This window comes from Aethalodelphis obliquidens, unplaced genomic scaffold (genome assembly GCF_003676395.1).
Source record: "Aethalodelphis obliquidens isolate GAN/ISIS:26980383/991018 unplaced genomic scaffold, ASM367639v1 scaffold13, whole genome shotgun sequence".
Classification (NCBI taxonomy): Eukaryota; Metazoa; Chordata; class Mammalia; order Artiodactyla; family Delphinidae; genus Aethalodelphis; species Aethalodelphis obliquidens.
This window is the reverse complement of record NW_020837957.1, coordinates 25,402,160-25,422,844: the sequence shown is the minus strand read 5'-3', so window position 1 is coordinate 25,422,844 and position 20,685 is coordinate 25,402,160. Positions and strand designations below refer to the sequence as shown.

At 40.6% G+C, this 20,685-nt stretch overlaps 1 protein-coding gene across 2 annotated transcripts in view; it reads right to left on the bottom strand.

The window, feature by feature from the left end:
- Window positions 1-8,280, bottom strand: part of LRRC8B (leucine rich repeat containing 8 VRAC subunit B) — a 74,049-nt gene extending 65,769 nt beyond the window's left edge. For both annotated transcript variants that reach the window (XM_027114276.1, XM_027114277.1), the window contains exon 1: window positions 8,167-8,280. The gene's annotated coding sequence lies outside the window, so the exon portion shown is untranslated. The remainder of the gene's footprint in view (window positions 1-8,166) is intronic.
- Between the last annotated feature and the right edge of the window lie 12,405 nt (window positions 8,281-20,685).

The window sequence follows — 20,685 nt, the reverse complement described above, 5'->3', positions numbered from 1 at the left end:
CAAGGAAATCTTTCAGATTTCCAAATACCAGTCAAAAGTACATTATTGAAACAAAGCCCTGGACTAGATAATAAGCATACTGAATTTTATTGCCTAATTCTTTCCCACGTATCAGTTTACATGCCAGGTATAATGCCTGGCTCAAGAAGCTCACTCGGGAGATGAACAAAATTCATCCTTTATCATGAAGGAGCACCTAGGAGGAGGCAGAGGCATTCTCTGGCAGAGGGAATATAACAGATGCACAAGCATCAGAGGCAACACAGGGAAGGGATTCAGGAGCTCCTACGAGTGGTAGGCAGAGGGAAGGGTCTGGAATGGTCTTTCACAATAGGGATGCTTGAACTGACTCTTGAAAGATGGGCAGGTGTTTGACAAGGGGATATGAACACAGAGAGAGAAAAGGAAAAAAAAAGCCACGGAGTGAAGCCATCTGGCTACCTTGTACCTTCCTCTGCACTGCAGACAGTTTAGGATGGCTGGTGCATGGGGGTGTTATTGCGCACGCTGTGTCCATGGTGCACGCGTTGGTGATTTAGAAATGACGGGGGTGGGGGGAGCGGGGGGCAGTGAGAGGTGAAGCTGGAGAGTTGTAGAAGCAGACGGAGGAAGACTGTATTATATGGCTCTCCAAGGCATTTGGAATCCATCCTTTGGCAAAGCAAGTCATTAAAGGATTATTAAACCAGGTAGTCGTGGTATGAAATTTGCCTTTCACAATGATTATTTTCCTGTTGTGTGAACAGCCAATTTTGTGGGGGGAAGATAGGAAAGACTACAAACTGAACTACCATTTGGAGGCAATTAGCAGCAGTCCTGGAAAAGACTCAAGGCAGTCAAGAGACTGTAAAGGAAGGGCACTGTTGGGAGGTACCTTAAGGGTGTGGCCTCTGGACAAACTGGTCACCATCCTTTAAGGAGCAGTTAAGGGGGGAACAAAGCAAAGAGAAGCCCAGAGTGAGTTCTACGCATTTTAGGGTTATGTACTTGGGTAAATGGTATTGCTATTTGCAAAAATATGGAATCTAAAGATGATTAGCAAGTTTTGGTGGGGGAAAAGGTATCTTTGGTACACTAACTCCAGGCCCTTACTGTTCTATAAGGCAGGTAGCACCGGTGATATCATCCCCATTTTAAGTTCAAAGGGGTAATTTTTTTTTTTGCCCCAAATCACATGTAGCAGTTTGGGGAGTCCACGACATACCAGGCTTAAGGGCAGATATACAAGCGAGCCAAGATCCATGCTTTCACGTAACTTGTATTCTGGCGTGGGCGGGGAGGGAAACAGAAGATAAACAAGCCAGCAAACAATAAACCAAAGCCTGAAAGGCTAGGACGGAGAATGGCAAGGGTACTTTATCTGAGGTGATCAGGGAAACTATACCTGAGGTCACTGGAGTTGACCTTCCATTGAGAAGGAAGCAGCTACGCAGATTCATAAGAGAAGAGCGTCCAGGCAGAGAGCAGCAACTGAGAAGCCCCAGAGGTAGGAACAAGGTTGGTGTGCCCTGGAGGAGGAATTCCAAATACTGGCAAGTGGTGAGCGACAGGAAGCCCCAGCTCCAAAGGCATTCCTGGGAGGGCGGAGGTGAAAGCCTTGAGCCCCCTTAGGGCAGTGCTAGCAGAGCATAAATACTCTGGGAACCTGCCCACCAAGCACAGCATTGTGCATCCAGAAACTGCATCATGACTCACACTTTTCGAAGACAAGTCATTGCTCAGTTGCCTATTTCGGCATTGAAATAGGGCCAGGAACAAACTCACTTAGTTTTGCCTAGAGAGATGAACTTTAAAATCTTCAGATGAACAGAATTCATCTTAAATTCATCTGCTCAGAGCAAGAAATAACCTGCAGTCCAATGGCAGGCGATTCTGCCCGCAAGGCTCCGTCATGTCCTCACATGTTACACGGGAGCAGAGCCTCCCAGCCACCCTCCAAGGCCCTCAAAGGGACTAGAGCGGCAACATTTTCCCCAAAGGATGCCCCACGAGCTCAGCTGGAGAGGATAAGGAGAAATGGTACCCCAGTGCCAAGGTGCCAAGCTGGGTCCTGTCAATGAGAGCCTGAAAGCCTTGGAGAGACCGGATATTCGGCTGCCTGCTGGCTCTGAGACATGCCATCCCAAGCACAGCAGTCCAGCCAGCTCTCTGGCACACACTGCCTACGCCTCCCCTCCTGTGGTCATCTTCCACTGCTGCTTTGTGGTCTACCTATTCTGCCAACATTCCTTCATGTGCCCCCATTCAGCCTTCAAATTCCCCTCGCTAAGGGTGATGCAGATCAACCCTCTGACCCTCTTTGAAAAGATCCCACTTTACAGCCAGTTTTCTCAGATGCATCTGCTTGGTGTATGCAAAAGAAAAAAGTAGCTCAATTTAAAGTCTGTCAATATAGCATGAATAAATTAGAAAAGAATTAAATTGTTCCTGAATTAGGTGACCCCTTTCAGAGGATCACGTGGAGAAGTTATATATTATGAACACTTAAAGATGACTCCAAACATTACGGCTGCTTTGGAACGGCGCTGGAAACCTGTGGCACACTCTGATCCCTGCTTGAGGCAGGCTCATCTCGCGTCCAAGCTCATTTCAAGCCACACTTCCACAACATCTCTGCTCCCACTCCCTGGCCAATTTTTGTTCCTAAAGTCACCATACAACCTCCAACCATAAGACGCTTGCACATACTTTCACGACACCTGTATATCTCCTTCCTAATAATGTTGGTAGTAGCAATTTTTCATGTATTTGCAGTGATTGATTCTCCTGTCTCCCCCAGTAACCTGTAACCTCCATGGTGGTATGGACCACGTGCATTTTTGCTTACTGTTGTGTCCCTAGAACCTGGCACGGTGTCTGGCACACAGTAGGTGCTTAACAAATAGCTGCTGGAAAAAAATACTATGCAATATACTCATTGGTGGAACATTTCTGCTTCTGAGAGTGCATGTGGCAAAAAATCATTCAAATCAAGGCTGGAAAAGGTTAAGGCTGAGCTATTCTGGTTTTTATTTATTTATATATATATATATATATATATATATATATACATACACACACACACACATACAGGAAAGACTTTGCTAGGTTTAAACTGATTTTGGGGACAATTCTCAAAAAGTCTGACTAACAATTTAACAATACTCATTTGGATATGTATGGAGGTGACCAATTTTAAAACTTTTTTTTAATGGAATAAGAGCTCATTTTCAAAAAGGTTCATCTAGATTAGGCCAAATTAAAAAAGAAAAGCTACCACTTACTTCATCAGGCACAGTTTATTAGGTAATCTACATACATTGTTTTCATTTACTCCTCATATCTGAATCTTACCCCCAGGTTACAGATTAGGAAATTGAGGATGCAAGAGGCATACTGAGTAAGTGGGAGAGCCAGGATTCATACCCAGATCTTTTTGATTCCAAGAGCTATATCTTAAATCTAAGCCACACTATAAGCTAAGAAATAGGTGTGACATTGGGTAATAAGGCGTTGCTCCCTCCCATGATAAGGTACAAGACTACAGTCTAGTACCATCGACTGGGGCCAGTATTTAAAATAGGATTTGGATGCCAACGATGTGGTAGTAGAGAAATGAGACAATTCATGAAAAAGGAATAAGGAGGAATATGAACTAACATTTACTGAAAGCTTGTTTTATGCCAGATACTGGATACTGGATTAGATGCTTTCATGTTAAGAGTTCTTTTAATCCTAAGAATCCTGTGAGATGGATAACAATAGTCAAGAAAAAAAAGGTGTAGAATAACAGTGGTGTTCGACTACTCCAATGTTCCTTTCCCCCATCTTACTAAGGATGCGAAAATCCCACGTTTTAGCTGGGCATAAGGTTGTCTCCAGTAAGGACAATATTCCCCAGTCTCTATTCCAGCTAGATGAGGTCATATTGCTAAAGTCTGGTCAATGAGATTTAACAAGAAATGTATGACAGCCTCCAGGAAATTTCCTTAAGAGACCCTGGGCTCTTGCTTTTCCCCATCTTCTTCCCTTCCTTCCATCCTCCCTTCTACACTTGGAACCTGGATGTGATGGCTGACGCTCCACTTAGGACCATGAGATTGAGGGCCTCATTTGATGTTTGCTAGTTCTAAAAGGTGGAACAGCCTAGGTCTCAGAGGACCTGTAAAGTCATAATACCAGCTCTGGACTGTCTCTCTATAAGCTTTTTTTTTTAATGTAAAAGAGAAACAAACATCACTTTGTTTAAGCAATTTTTCTTTGAGGTCTCTGTAACTGACAGCTAATCTTAACTAATCCAGCAACTCATCCAAAGTGATAGCGTAGGGTTCAGACCCAGGCTCATCAGTCTGCACAGTTCACGCTCTTAGGCAGAAGCCTGAAGATCTCCTGATTATAATCTGCAATAGACTTGAGGGGGAGATGTAAAAATGCTGAAAAAAATTTGAAAGAAGATAAGAAGGAAGGTTTGAATATGCTTTCAAATCTGCATACCTGAGACAATCAAAGGGAATATGCTACTCGACAGTAAAAAATTTAGTCTCCATCGTAGATGGGCTGAGGAAGATCTCAGTCACCTGCATGGAGCTGGAAAGAGAAGAGAAATAGAAGCTGTGTAGCTGATAATGTCTCTGAAAGATGCTGTTGACCGAGGAGTGGGCATTGCAGAATAGAGCCCTGAAAATGGCCACAGGATGAAACAAACAACAAAGAATTACAAGGAATCCTGAAATTGAAGAAGCAGGAGATGAAGTTCAAAGATACACAGTCTGGAAAGAAACAAGCAGAATCATATGACCCATATCAAGCAGAATCACATGACCCATATCAAGACCAAAAAGGCCAAAGTAAAGGTCAAGGTTGAAGCTCTGACAACTCATTTTAATTCATTTCCTTTACATGGGTTCACAACAGCATTGCAGAAGTGAATTTAAATTGTGTTGCAATTGAGTAGAATCCTAAATAAGAGGAAGTCATAGAACAGGGAGTTTATTATCACCCTTTGTTCTATTTCTAAATGAACAGCACTGAAAAGAACTTAGCAGAGAGATACAGTGATTGGAGTTAGGTCTAATTTTATTTAAGATCAATCTTAACGATCCAGAAAAGGAAAAATAAGTTGTTATGTCTGCCAAAGACATTATTTTAAACACAAGGAAAAAACCTAAGTCATAATAAAGGTGTGTAGGAAGTTTCGAAAATATAGATAGGGAATAAAATGCAAGTGGGCAATAGCAATAACAGAAAAGGCAGCAATATGAAAACAGACATGACAGAAATTAGAATGCATTTTACAACTGGTTAAAGAAATTCTATACTATAATTGGGCCTCCCAAATTCCTATGAGTGGTCGCAGGTCTGTACTGTTTGCAGAGTAAGCAATACTCCCTGCGTCAGGAGAGCAGTGAGGGACATGCTATATAGGAGGCAATGAAAACCATGCCACCGAGTCTGGAGTTAACACGACAGATTCAGCATACATTTGTTTCTGATAATATCAGTGTAAGCTAGAAGGATGCTGGAAAGAGAAGCAAAAAATAAATTTGGAAATTCAACTTGAGAAACACTAAATGAACATCAGATATTAAATAGGCTATTTTTTATGGGCAGTAAAAAATCAAAAAGGAACATAAAAATACTTGGATACCATCAAAAAAGATTTTAAAATTACAAAAAACTTTTTTATAAATAAAAATTTTGGCTCAAGCAAGAATCTTCTACATATTATTTCCAACCTTCAACTCCAGAAAACAAGACAAAAAATCACAAATTTCAAACCACTGCAGGAAAATACCCACACAGCCTAAAAAAATGTGGAGGGATAACGGAATATTATTCAGTACTAAAAAGAAAAATTATCAAGCCATGAAAAGACATGGAGGAAACCTAACTAAGTGCAAGAAGCCAATGTGAAAAGGCTACAGACTGATTCCAACTATAAGACATTTTGGAAAGCGGAAAACTGTGGACACAGTGAAAATATCAGTGGTTGCCAGGGGTTAGAGGGGGCAGGAGGAATGAATAGGAAGATCACAGAGGAGTTTTAGGGCAGTGATAATATGATATAGTATCATACTCTGATGACATTATAATGGTGGATACATGTTGTTATATATTTGGCCAAACCCATAGCATGTACGACACCAAGAGTGACCCCTAATCTAAACTATGGTCTTTGGGTGATAATGATGTCTCAGTGTAGGTTTATCTATTGTATCAAGTGTACTGACTCTGGTGGGGGATGTTGATAATGGGGGAGGCTATGCATGAATGGGAGCAGGGGGTACATGGGAACTCTCTGCAGTTACTCTCAATTCTGCTCTAAAAAATAAATTCTATTTAAAAAAAAAAAAAAACTTGAAAGACCTGGTACCCTTTTCCAGTGATATTGATTAGGGCCCTTTTCATTTTAATTAACGTTGGTGCTTTCATTCTGAGGATTCGGAGGAATGAAACAGCAATGGGGAGGGGAATGGTCTTTAAAAAGCAAATCTTAACTAGTCAAATGAAAACACTCCCAATGTGAGAATCTTCCTGTTAGGCTGGACATGTTGGAACACTTTTCCAATTTAAGAAAAAAAGAACGTTTCAAAGAATAGTAAATTTAATTCTAACATGTAGTAGATGGATAGTAGGTATCATGACTCAACTGTACACTCAGCAACAACACTGTCCCCCTCATTACCTAAACTAAGAGTAACGTCTGATATGTTAGGGGCCCAGTCACTTGTAGGATTGGCTGACATTTTATATTCCTTCAAGGGTGAAGCTGTTGACTAGGGAAGCCAGGGGCAAAAGAAAGTCACCTTGGCACTCACAAATCAAAGAGCACTTTCGGTTCTCAGGAGGTGGAAACTCAGCACGTGGAGGGTACTGGAATTTTTAAACAATTATACTGCAGTTTGATTGCTTCTGTGTACTACAACCTGACACTTAGGTTTTAGGAGACCTAACAGTCTGATAAAGGCACATACCATTTCATTTCCTCTTAGAAAGCAGTGTACACTTTGCCTATTTTAAGTCGGTTAACTATTTGCAATTTAAAAATTTCAGGGCTCCCCTGGTGGCGCAGTGGTTGAGAGTCCGCCTGCCGATGCAGAGAACACGGGTTCGTGCCCCGGGCCGGGAAGATCCCACATGCCGCGGAGCGGCTGGGCCCGTGAGCCATGGCCTCTGGGCCTGCGCGTCCGGAGCCTGCGCGTCCGGAGCCTGTGCTCCGCAACGGGAGAGGCCACGGCAGTGAGAGGCCCGCGTACCGCAAAAAAAATCAATAAAAATAAATAAATAAAATTTTCCTACCGATATCTTTTTACGGACTTAAAAAAAAAGTTTTTGGCAAGGCGAATTTATTCAAGGAAGTTCACAGGTAGGTTTTCGTTTTTAAATCAGGTTTATCCCTTTTTTGGGGGGGTGGGAAGGGGGCTGCTGAGAGGGAGTCTTTCTGACCACAAAGAAGTCTTCCACAAATGTCATCTGACTAAAGGCAACCTATGGACTTTGGGAAGTCAGGTGAGGACACAGAGTGATGAGCCAACACCCAGCCTCCCCCCTTCTGACCTCTCAGCACCTGCTCAACTGCAGCCCAGTAAGGGGAAACTCTTAGCTACTCTCTCGAAATGGGTATAGGTTGCTCCCTTCTCCTTCAAACAAACGAATGCCAACACCACCGTTAAACTGTAGGCGAACAACTGTAGATTTCCCACGAGCAGAAAATGTTTGCCAACCAACAGCGCCAGGGCAAGGGGCAAAGGAGAGCGACCCAAGCGCGGACGCCCTCCGGAGAGGTCTGCTCATCTAGGGAGGGCGAGACTCCAGCCCAGGAAACCAGAATCCGGTTTCCGCACCACCCTGAGGACTCACACTCAGGTGCGGCGCCGTGACTGCTGGGGGAGACATGCGACCGCACCGTCGCGCCGCCCACTCCTCCTACCCCGAATGATCCCAGCACCCAGAAGTCCCTCGGGGGTATCACTTCTAGCCCAGAGACGAGGGAGTGGCAAAACCGCGCCTCATCTCTCTAGCCCAGCCACCTGCCCGCAGGCCCGGCTCGCAGGTGAGGCGCGGACAGGTAACCGCACCTGCTCGGCCACCCCCACCTGCTGCGTCCCCTCACCCGGTCCTCCGCCCCCACCAACTGGGTCGGCTCGGCTCCTCCTCGGTGAGCAGGGGCGTCTCGCCCCGACCTACCTGCGTGCCTCCGGCCCCGGGATCCGGCGCTCCTCGCGGGGTGCGCCCCGCGCCGCTCCGGGCGCGCCGGCGGCGGCCCTGCGCCCGCACTTCCTTGCTGCCGGCTGCTGCGGGCTCAGCGGGAAGCCCCAGCGCTGCCAGGCTCACCGCCTCCAACCGGCTCCATTGTGACGCGGCGTGTTCCGCCGGCCAATCGGGGCGCGGCGGCGCGAACCGCTGACTAAGTTCGCGGGGGGGAGAAGGAGGGGACTGGGCGGAGGCAGGAGGCGGAGGCGTTGGCCGTGCGGCTGCGGTGGCGGCTGAGGAGAAGGAGGAAAGGGAGAAGAGGGCAGCAGCTGCTTCGGTAGTTGCTCCTGCTGTTAAATTTGCAGCAGCGTCGGCCCGAGTGTTTGCCCAGCTTAGGGACTGCGGGGGCCTGTGACTCACCCCTTGCTGATGGAAACAAAGCGCGGCTGCCATCACCCCGGGAGCGCGCCATGTGGCCGCCCGGCCCGCTCGGCTGGGGCTGGAAAAGCGGGGGGCTGTTTTCAAGAGACGGCAGAGGGGCTTAGGGCTATCCAGGTGCACATGCAAGGGACTTTGGAAGTACATTTATGTGTCGGACCACTGCCTTCTCACATGTGCACCCAGAGTAACTTGTTATTTACATAACGTGTTTTGAACCTGAAGGGAAGGCTCGGGTGGAGCTGCGGGAAATCCCTTTACCTTTCCTTATACTGCGTACTTAAGATGCAGGGCCGAGCCCCTGTGTGGCAGTTTACAGTTGTACCAAACTAAGCGGCTTAAGATTCTGGGCCTCCAATAGCATCCGTCTCTCTCAATATGTCGTTATCCTCGGGATGCGGAGGGAACAACGTGATAGAGGGGTCTCGCTTTACTCATAACTAGGCTTTTACTGCTAAGAAACTGCCGGTCTACCCTATCTACTGACCCGCTCTTCTCCCTCTACAGTTAAGTGGGAAAAGTTACAATGTGCCTTACAGAACAAACGAAAAAGTAATCCAAACCCAGGAATTCGGGGGACAAAATTTTTATCATCCTCATTCACCCCCTACTCTCATCCCCACCCCAGATTTAAGTCAGTCTTTTTGCAGACTATCATCCTCAACACTGCGATTCAATTAGGCAACATTTATATCTTTGAGTTGCTATGGCAATCACATTACCATTAAAAACAAATGTATGGGAACCTCCGAAAGGAATAAAATAAAGACTATAAAAGGCTCAGCATTTGGAGCATATCTGATCATTTTGTATAAATGGGAGTAAAGAAAATGGAATGACTGAGTTATATGAGACCAAGTGGTGTCAGACAGAGACTGTTGAGATTAGGACTACAATTTAAATTACCCCAAAAGGGAATAAGAGGGTTGTCTTTGTGACACCACTGCTCTATTCCCTCCTTGTCCACTCCATTCTGGGTTGGCGGCTGTCTTGGAGGAAAGGCTGAAAGAGCATTTCTTCATTTAGTCATTGATAGAGTCTTTATCGAACTTCTGAGGGTGAGACACTGTGTATGTACAGATCTGTTAAGCTAATTTAGATTTGAATTTGGTCCTCAAACGGCTTACAACCTGGAGAGGAAGATAGAAAGTATTCAGAATTAAATATGAAACAAGGAAAATGAGTGCTATGAGAAATACTGATTGGTTGTAAAGTCATGGCATTAAAAATTTTTAAATGCCTAATTTTCCATATGTGTCTTTGAATGTTTGGAAAGGCATATTGTCTCCCCTTCCAAAACCGCGAACAGAGAATCCATTCTTCTATCACAGCAATATCACTACTTGTGTGACTTGGAGTAGTAACTTAACCTCCTTGGGACTCAGCCTCTTCATCTATAAAATAAGAGATTAAAAACTAGATGATCTGTTAAGATTCCAATTCCAATGAGGGTATGAATAAAAAAGTGACTCCCATGCTTGGTAACCCAAGTCACCATTAGCAGGAAGTTAAAGTGCTCAAGTTCATTAAAACTGTATTAGCTCTGGGTTCATCTCAGATATGTGGCTTATGAATGTATTTATTCCAATTCTCATTACCAAAATCACCCTCCATGGTGACAACATTTATTACTGACACTGAAGAAATTGGGCTTCTGAATTTGTGATATATTGCTTCTGGGAATCCTCCTCTGAAACTGTAGCATCAAACAGGTGTTTCTCTTGTTTCTTCTTCCTTCTGTTTCACTTCATATAAGCTCCTGCTTATATCACAGGAGAAAAATGAATGACCCCAAATGCTGTTCTCATAGAACTTTAATACTCTGCACATGATTCAAGCTCATAAAGAAGAGTATTTAGTAGTAACTAGAAATTATTGGCCCTGGGTAGGCCTTATAATGAGAAATAAAAATACTGTTTGACTTTTTATGCCTGTGCCCAGTTTTTCTACTACACTGTAATCTCTTTGAAAGCAGGACGGGTGGAGTCTTGAAATATGCTGTCCTTAGAGGAGTATCTGAAATTCTCTAAGGGACTCTGATCAATTATTTTGATCAGAGAAAGTCAATTATTCTGATCCAAGGAAATTCTAAAAGACTCAGTCACTATTTCCACAGCCAAATTCGTTGAAGTCTAAAATAGTGTTTAAAAGTCCCATCACAGATATTAAGCACTTATGTCACCATCAATATGCTAGACATCGTGGACAATACCAAAAAAGCATCAAACTTTGTCCCTGACCTCAGCAGCTCATAAGTTAGATGAACACATAGGGAACAATCAAGTGCTACTTATGCTCCAATGAAGAGAGGGATCGGTGCACATGGTAATAGACAAAGTCTCATGAAGAAAGGGAAACTTTTAAGTATTGAAAGAGAAGCAAAATTTAGAAAGACTAAATCCTATACCTTTGTCTTATCTACCCCAAATATTGTCTTAAAATGACCAATCAGGGCTCAGTCAATCTCTTTCTGGTAAGCCGAGACTGTCTAGAAGAAGCAGAAGTAGAAATACTCTCTTTTCTACAACATCCCATTGAGTAGAATAGCTAGTGGTAGGTTGATCACATTCATATGAAAAAGAGGATGACTATGGATAGCACATGTGGCTGGTTCCTCTGTCGAATGACACAAATAATAGAAATAAAAGGATCACTGCAATTTGGTCATCTGGTTGTTGAACTGCATGACCCCCATGAAGTAATCAACTAACTCCTGGGTTTGGCAGGTCCCTTTTGAGCTGATTCCCTGAAAAAAAAATAATCTGAGTGACATCAGCATTAAGCTATGCTCCATGCGGCTGCCTTGATAAGGGTTCCATTTTCTCTTTGTCTTGAGAATTTTTATGATTAATGGAAGGCACAATATGATCCAGTATTAACAGTTCTTTTCTAATTCTAAACTGATTTCTGGTAATGAAAAATCCTCTATTTCTTTAAATTAATTAAACATTGAATGTCTGCAGTGTATAAAAGAAAGCACTGGACATCTGACAGAGGTGAGGGAGAATACCAAGATAAATATAATAATTCCTTTCCTTAAAGATATGTACTCTAGTGGAGAAGATTTATCCGGATAGCATATAGCATCTTAAAGGGGAGATGAGGTTGGTGGGCTATGTAGGGTTGGAGGAGAATCATATGAACTTGGGTCTGAAGAAGTTTGGCTAGCTTTAAGGTTCTAAATTGAAATATTACTTTTAACTATTTTCTGAGCATTATGGTTCAAGTTTGTTAGTTCTACCAAGACATCAAATCAGAAGAAAAGAACAAGAGCTAGAATGCATTCAGGGTTTTGCATTCTCAGAACGTTTTCCAGAATCCTCCTGGTTCAACTGTGTATGACTGAGCATATTGTCACTGATAAAGAATTTTTATTTATTTTTGACCAAACACTTCACCATGTTTTCCCGACCTTTTCAATCTCCTGGTTGTAGAGGTTTAACATGAGCTTTCTTTGGGCCTGGGGAAAATTCTGAGAATGACACCTGAGAATGAGCTCAGTAGTGAGAATTCCAAAGATAGGATGAGTAGGACATTGCACATGTTTTTGGAATAAGGTAGCTTGACTAGAAACTAATTGCGCAGGGCCGGCTGTGCACTTCTGTGTGAGTCGATCCTTTATCATGGTCCCAGTATGGAATATTCATGACTAATTACTCTGTGTTCTTACTACCCACTGTGCTGATTGCCCCCTCTGCCTTAAGTATACACTGCCCTTTCCTTATGAGACAGGGGCTAGGAAGATGACTTTCCAGCCTCTTCTCCAAAGGAAAAACAAGAATTCCTGCAGCAGGATGCCCAACATTCCCAGTTGATCTGTCTTCTGGGAAGATGCCCAAATATTTCTTTGGAAGCTTCCTACGCATCCCATTTAAAGACTTTGTACTGTCATCTGGGTCACATATTGGAATCCACCACACAGCAGCCAGCCAATTATTGACTCTTGTCCCTTTCCCATCCATAAAAAGAAGACTTCTAAGAAAATATTTGCAAGTGAAGCCAGACTGAAAGCTTAGAATTAAAGCAGAGCTGGTGCCCCTCAGCTCCTGCAAAGTGGTCTAAAAAAAGCCTGGAGGAGTTCTGCTAGTGGCTGAGACAATGCTTGCTGAGATCCCTGTGAGGATTCAATCTGTGTTCTCTAAACCATGTTGAAATCTGGTCAAAAAGTTTCCTGGTACTGTAAAAGCAGCTGGTATCTGAGGGTCCCCAGGTCTAACACCAGCCAGACAGTGACTCTCTCCACCAACTCCCACACTTTTTATCTCAACAGCTGTCTGTGTATGTGCTTCTGTGTGTGTGTGCTTCTTGGCCTAATATAAGGCCATCTGTTAATTATAATACACATCAAACACTAGCCTTCAATTCTCATATAAAATGATTCTGTAAGAGTAGGAGCTAATATATATATATATATATATATATATATATATATGTGTGTGTGTGTGTGTGTGGTTTATTAAGAATTTTAAAAAATAAATTGTAAAAGAACAAGATTCAGAGCATTTTAGAGATGGAGAAGAAAGAGATATATGCCAGAAAGAACACAGAACCTGGTGTCTTGGGTTCTACTGGTGGCTCTTCTGGCCATGAGGCCTAGGGCAAGCCACTAACAGTCTAGGCAGGAGTTTCTAATTTCCAATGTGTTTGATATATCTATCCTGGACTGTATAAGGAAAGAAGATAAGTATAGTTCACATTTCAGATATCTCAGATTTCATTTCATTTTAATCATTTACCATCCAACAAATATTTATTCTGTGCCTACTACATGCAAAACACTATACTGGTTTTTGGGGATACACTGGTCCATGTGATAGATGTGATCTTTGCCCTCCTGGGGTCTATAGACTCCCAGCACGCCTCCAGGGAATATAAGACTGGACATGATAAATCAGTGAGGACTGACTAACCAAACTCTAGTGTGTCCCCACAGCACCATACTCTCTGGCTTTATCTCCTGAACTCTATGTACCCAAATGCAGACACACCTTTGAATTATCTGCTTCTTCTTCTACTAACTTCTCTCTGCAGACTTCTTTACATCCAATTCACCATCTGCATGAAATTGCTGTTTTTGGAGCATAATAGAGCAATAAGACATGTGCCCTGAAGAAGCTTAAAGTTTTTAAAACTTAAAAAAATAGAGGCAAATAGGTAGCTGGTTATATGAGCAAATATGGGGCCAAGTAGGATCTCCTAATACTTGGAGATGGTTCAGAACCTACAACTCAAATACACTTTATAATAGCTGTATATAACTAGGTTACCTTATGAAAAAGAATAGTAAGATAATAAACCAGGTGTCCTTTATCTCATTACAAAATCGAAGGGCAAAGGTTGTCAGGTCTTACACTGGTAGAGGAAAGAGTGGGTTAAAGTAGGGAAGACTTCTCAGAGAAGTTCAGACCTAATGGGTAAATTACTTAGGGCTCAAAGGAAGCCTGTTGTTTTGATGAGCAGAACAGCTTTTGGTGGCTGACAAAGGCCTCTGTGTAGGTGGGGGAGTCACAGACAGTTTGATTACAAGTAAAGATGAGGCAGAAGCAAACTGAAGGATGAAAACAGATATATGGGTGGGTGGAAATTTATAATTTTATCTCCTTTGAGTGAACTCAATTGTCAAATAAAATTCCTGGATTTCCTTAACTTACTTACCAATTCAATAAGCAGATATAATATTTTGTTCTCTAGGGTCCTCAAGGACAAAATATAATTATAATACAAATAATTTCTATTTATGGACTATTTTATAGTTCATGCAAATTACTCAAATAGTGTATTATAGGCATTTCTAAACAATATGCTCTTACCTCTATAGTCTGTATACCTAAGAGTGATGGCATCTATTAGCAGTTTCTAGCCTTGCTGAGTCACTCTGTTAATCCTCCTGCAGCTCAGTCATCATTCAGAGGCCCAAAAGGTTGAAAGTTGACAACTGCTTAACTACAGATCCCTAACATCCTCTGGAGGAATGCTGCGAGACTGTGGAACTCAGGAGGGCAAAGGTCACATCCATCACATGGACTAGTGCATCCTCAGAAACAGGTTCAGTGTTTTGAACATAGTAGGCACAAAACAAGTATTTGCTGGGTGATAAATGAAAGAGTGAAATGAAATGAAGTCCGAGACTTCTGAAATGCACATCTTCTCTATCTTGTGTATTCTAGGGTCATCTCAGGATTTAACCCCTAGCTCTGTCCACTTTAGTTCTCATATTTTAACATGTTCTTACTTGATTGAAAAATCAACAAATTTAAAAGACTGGGATTTGGAAGTGGGAAGGAGTATATGGGGGTGAGTCAAGAAGACAAGGGAATGATATACAGGTGGCAACATTCATCAAAGTTAGCTAAAAAAATTACTTATTACAAGATTACTTATTATATTTCTCATGGCTGTATACGTCTCATCTCTTCCTCCTGGTAACATATATATCCACATTGAATTGGGCCACTTTTTCCAACTTGAGTGTCTTGTGACTTTAAAGTGCTATAATATCTTAAGATTTCTTTGATAATTTTTGACCAAAGGATTGGCTTTAGAGATGCTGGAAACCATTTTGCTAGCATAAAGTAACAAGACAGTATAAAGACATGAGTCAGAAAGTCATGACTACCTTTGGAAACAGTTACTTGAATACAGCATAGTGTAAAAGCAGGGATTCTGGATTAAGACTACTTGGATTCAAATCGTGGCTTTGCCCTTATGAGCTGCTTGACGTTTGTCATTACTTAATTTCTCTGTGCCTTAGTTTTCTTGGAAAATGGGTTGTGAAGATTAAATGAATAGTATGGTTAGAGTAGCTCCAAGCACATAGTAAATCCCATATTAATCTTAGCTTTCATCATGATCTTGGGGAAGTAACTTACTGGGTTTAGAGTTTCCATGTATAAAATGAGAGGCTTTGACTAGATTATCTCTAAGGCCCTCCTGTACTTACTGTTTTCAAGTGAAGACAGTCCAGGCATTTTTCTACCATATATGTATGTGGTTAGAGATGGGGAAGTGCATGAGTAGTTAGTAAATGCTTTCCTTGACTGATGGAAGACGGGGCTATTGGGAGATTGAGATAAGTTTCTTCACTAGACTCTAAATTCCTTGAGGTTAAGAAGTATATCTTTTCCTCTTCAGGATCCCAAGGACTAACATGGTACCTGAGGGGAGTGAGTGCTCTATAAACTGTTAATGAATGTGGAATAAATGTCTGTGTCTTATGTTCCCAGGTGTGTGGGAATGGAAAAGGGTCATAACTGCTTCCTAAGCCTTTTCTAGCTTAAAGCTACTTACACAAAATATTCAAGAAACATTAGTGCTCTCTACTGGAGATATTCATAGTGCAGGAATTCATGATAGATTGGATTTTTGATGGCAGATTCTGATTTGAGTTCAGAAGTCTTGGATTTTAGAAATGGAATATAGCAGGTAGACATATTTTGCTGTGTTGCAAGTACAGATTTGGTGTTATGGCATTGAGAATGGCGTGATTTGCACTAAAACGCAAGACTCTTTTCCTTGCCTTGCATTTCTGCCCTTTCTCCAGAGCACTTGTATCTACACATTTGTACCAATGTTGTGTTCTTTCTCATTCATTTTAAATAAAAACAGAGGGGTAGCATTAAATATAATATTAATGTTAAGAAAGTGAAAAGACAACCCACAGAATAGTAGAAAATATTCACAAATCGTATATTTGATAAGAGGCTTGTATTCAGAGTATATAAAAACAAAACTCAGCAATAAAAAGAAAAATAACCCAATTTTAAAATGGCAAAGTATTTGAATCAACATTTCTTGGGAAAAAAAAAAAAAGATACTGATGGACAATAAGCACATGAAAAGACGCTCAATATCATTAGTCGTTAGGGAAATGTAAATCAAAATCACAAGGAGATACTACTTCAAACTCATTAGGATGACTAAAATAAAAAGAAAATGAGAGATCTCAGTAAGGATGTGGAGATACTGGAACCTTTATAACATTCCTGGTGGAATTGTAAATTGGTGTATCCACTTTGAAAAACAGCCTGGCAGTTTCTCAAAGTGTTGAACACAGAATTACTATATGACCCATCAATTCTACTCCTAGGAATATATTCAAGAGAATTGAAAACACATGGTCACAAAAAAACCTGTACATGAATGTTCATAGTAGCATTATTCATAATAACCAAAAGGTAGAAACAGCCCAAATGTCTACCAACTGATGAGTGAATAAACAAATTGTGGTATATCCATACAATGGAATATTTTGTGACCATAAAAATAATGAAATATTGATATCTGCTACAACATAAATGATCCTTGGAAACATTATGCTAAATGAAAGAAAGCAGTCATGAAATGTTACATAATATGTGATTCGTTTATATGAAATGTCCAGTATAGGTAAATCCACATACACACAAAAGAAGTTTAGTGGTTGCCAGAGGTTGGGGGAGAAGGGACAGAAGGTGACTGCTAATGGGTACAGGGTTTCTTTTGGGGGTGATGAAAATGTTCTGGTATTAGATAGTTATGATTGTTGCATAACTCTGTGACTATATGAAAAAAACAGCGAATTGTACACTTTAAAAAGGTGAATTTTGTGAATTGCATCTCAGTATACCTGCTGTTAAACAAAATCAATGTCCTCTAAATATACACAATTCTAGTAACCATAGGACAAAATTTCAGGCTTTGGTGGATCTTTTGAATCTGGACATTGCCCTATAAAGATTTTCTGTAGGGCTACGCCTGTCAAGGGATTTCTGGGGTTTTTTGTTTGCTTTTTTTTAACCAAAGAAATAATCTGAGATTGTGTCTTTTTAATGCCAAAAGAACTGATTAAGAAGTAACAAAAGCAATCTACAGCTTATTTTGGTTTTATCAAATTTAAACTTTTTGCCTTTTATTAAGCAAACTATTAGTTATATTAATTTTTAAAAATAGAAACTATAAAAGAATGAATCCTCTCTCAAGTATTCCCCAAACTGCATTTGGGGTCTTATAATAAATGCTGGCCAGGGCTTAAGGATGATGTGATAGGGGGAACTTTATGTAAACACACTCACCCCTCTGTATCCACAGGTTCTGCATCTGTGGATTGAATTTTAATTGGCTGTTGATTGAATTCACAAATGCAGAACCTGCAGATATGGAGGACCGACTGTACTATACCATTTTATATAAGGGATTTGAGCATCCATAGATTTTGATATCCATGGCAAGTCCTGGAACTAATACCCTGTGGATACTGAAGGACGACTATATATTTCTCTTTTCATTTCTGTCAGTTTTTCTTTCATATCTTTGGTGCTCTATTGTTAGGTGCACATATGTTTATAGTTGTTATATCTTCCTGATGGATTGATAGTTTTAGCATAATAAAATGTCCCTCCAGCTTTATGCATGGTGCATATGTTTTCATTATTTTACTTTCAATCTATCTGTAATTCTGACAATAACCTGTGTCTCTTGTAGACAGCATATATTTGGATCCTTTTTTTTAACCCAGTCTGACAATCTCTGCTTTTTGATTGGATTGTTTTGTCCATTCACATTTGTTATTAATATAATTGAATTTACACTTCCCATTTAAGTTGTTGTTTTTCTATGTCTCACCTTTATTTTTTTTGCATTAATGCCTTCTTTTTCATTAATTGAATATTTTCTAATATTGCATTTTAATATCTTTAATGATTTTATTGCTATATATGTTTAGTTGTTTCCTTTAGGGCTTAAGATATACATCTTAACTTATCAAAAAAGGCTTCAGAATTATACCAGCAATTCCAAGGCAATGTAGAAACATCGTTCCCATATAGCTCCATTCTCTTTTCTCTCTTATTGTGGTATTACTGTTATAGGTATTACCTCTATACTGTTATAAACCCAACAATACATTGTTATAATTATTATTACTTTACATAATTTTATGTCTTTTAAAGAAGCTGAGAGAAGAAAGGAGAGCAAGTATATATGTATAGCTTTTGTTATATCAGCCTTCTTATTTATCATTTTAGGTTCTCTGTATTTGTTCCTATGGATTCAAGTTAAGTATCTGATGTCAATTCTTAACCCAGTATGGCTTTATTCTCACCAAACTCCTGTGCTGTTATTGGCAAATATATTAAATTTCTGTATGTTATAGGCCCATCATACAATTAAATATACATTGCTTTACGCTTTTTAAGTGATTAAGAGAAGAAATGATAAGAAACAGGCATTTATACTCTTTTATAATTACATCATTACCTTTATCAGTTCTCTTTGTTGTGTGTGTGCGCACGCGCATGTGTGTGTGTGTGTGTGTGTGTGTGTGAGCTTGTGTACGCTCACGCACGTTGTATGTATTCAAATAAGTGTCTGAGGTCACTCCCTTTCAGTCTGAAGGACTTACTTTAGTATTTCTTGTAAGGCAGGTCTGCTAGCAACAGATTATTTCAGTTTTTGTTTATCCTAATATCTTTATTTCACCTTCATTTTTTTGAATGATAAATTTGCTGGATATGGGATTCTTGATTAGCAGTTTTTTAAATCTGAGGACTTAGAATATGTAATCCCATTGCCTCCAGCCCTCTATAGTTTCTGATAAGTCAACTGTTAATCTTATTGGAGTTTCCTTATAAGTGAGGAGTCATTTTTCTGTTGCTGTTTTCAACATTTTCTTTGGAAATTTTACTATGATGTGTCTATTCATGGATCTTTTTTAGTTTATCCTATTTGTAGTTTTTTGAACTTCCTGGTTACGTAGGTTTATATTTTTTCAGTAAATTTGGGAAGTTTTCAGCCATTAATTTTTCAAATATTTTTTCTGCCCCTTTCTCTCTCTTGTTCTTTTTCTGGTACTACCACTACATGTCTGTTGGTATACTTAATAGTGACCCACATTTCTCTGAGGCTTTGTTCATGTTCTCCTCTCTGTTCTTTGAATTACATAACTTCTATTGATCTATTTTCAAGTTCTTTAATTTCATCTTCTGCCAGTTTAAATTTACTACTGAGCCCATCTAGTGAATTTTAAAATTTCAGTTATTTTACTTTTCAACTCCAAAATTTCCATTAGGTTCTTTTAACTAATTGCTATCACTTTATTAATGTTCTCTATGTGATGTGACATTGTCATCATGCTTTCCTCTCTTCTAAAATCATTTTTTCCTTCAGTTCTTTGAACATATTTATAATGGCTTCTTTGAAGTCTTTTTCTGATAAATCTGACATCTGGTCACTCTTACAGGCAGTTTTATTGCTTGCTTCTCTTCTGGTATACAGGTCATATTTTCCTGTTTATTTTTCATGTCTCATAATATGTTTCTGAAAATGAACATTGTAGATAACATATTGCAGCAACTTTGGATACTGGCTCCACCTCTCCCCTCCTCTGGGGCTGGTTGCTGTTGTTAGCTTGTTTAGTTGTTTAGGAACTGACTGGGTTATTTTAGTGAAGTCTATTCCTTGCCCCTCCTCCTCTGCGCACTAAACACATATAAAGTCTGTGATGTTTTTCCTCGGGGGTTCATCCTTGGATGTGCCCAGTCACTCTGGGATAGCAAGGTTTTAGCGGGATTGTTTGTCTGATTACCTGACCGTACCCACCTGTGAAACTCCACTAATGGCTGGTTAATTGCTCTATTGTTTGTAACAGTGCCCTGGGGAATAAATTGCTTTACACATTAATCCAATCAAATTCAGGCTCCTTTGAAGTGATAGTTCCTGATAGTCAGTGTTTGAGGTTTATTCAGATTCTAGGAGGGTTCTTGCAGCTGTTTTCTTATTTTTCTCCAGCAACTATTTGTCTTATCATTTAGCCTACATATCCTCAAGTAATTTATCAATCTCCTTCCAATTGCCTCTAACCAACAATTCTACTGTTTTTTTGAAAGTACCCTTAGGCTTGAACTTCACATGCTGTTTCAGATAAAGTTGATTCCTTTGGGGAGAGAATTTGAGCTCTTTGTTCTATGACGGCCTTTATGACGGCCTTTTCTCCCAGGCAAAATCTCTGAGTCACAACTCTGGTGCTGGAGTAAGGAACTATAGCTCAATTCTCTCTAAGTGACACCCCAGATCAAAGAACTAAGTGCTCAGTGGATGTGG